Source organism: Papaver somniferum, unplaced genomic scaffold (assembly GCF_003573695.1).
Source record: "Papaver somniferum cultivar HN1 unplaced genomic scaffold, ASM357369v1 unplaced-scaffold_25877, whole genome shotgun sequence".
NCBI classification, from domain to species: domain Eukaryota; kingdom Viridiplantae; phylum Streptophyta; class Magnoliopsida; order Ranunculales; family Papaveraceae; genus Papaver; species Papaver somniferum.
In genome coordinates, this window is record NW_020636460.1 from 479 (window position 1) to 1,000 (window position 522).

At 35.2% G+C, this 522-nt stretch overlaps 1 non-coding gene across 1 annotated transcript; it reads left to right on the forward strand.

Annotated features, from left to right (window-relative positions):
* Nucleotides 1-229: 229 nt before the first annotated feature.
* Nucleotides 230-300, forward strand: TRNAG-GCC. Its single transcript has one exon. It is a non-coding gene; the product is annotated as a tRNA-Gly (tRNA).
* Nucleotides 301-522: the final 222 nt, after the last annotated feature.

Genomic DNA, 522 nt, shown 5'->3' on the forward strand with positions numbered 1-522 from the left:
TAAAATTCAATACAATAAAAGAGAAGTCTCAAAAAAACTGGGGGGAGGGTTCAAAGTCAAACCTCTTGACTGAAAAAAAGAATTGAATTAGAAATTAAATTCTAATATAATTAATATAGTAATATTAGAATATGATAATTAGAATCGTCCTGCACAAATATGATCCAGACATGATATAACATACATATGTTATGCACACATATACGTGCATATCAGAAACGAAAAAAATGCGGATATGGTTGAATGGTAAAATTTCTCTTTGCCAAGGAGAAGGCGCGGGTTCGATTCCCGCTATCCGCCTAAGCTGAAGTAATGTAATAGGATAAATGCTTGGGTATAGTTGACCACGACAGTGTAGTGGTTCTATCTTCACCCTTCTTTTCCTCCCATCCCAGAGGAAAAAAGGGCATAAATTACTAGTTAAGAAAGTAAAACCTAAATTTTTTGGCAAAAAAATGATATTGCGAGGATGGGATTTGAACCTGTGACCTCAAGGTTATGAACCTTGCGAGTTACCAAGCT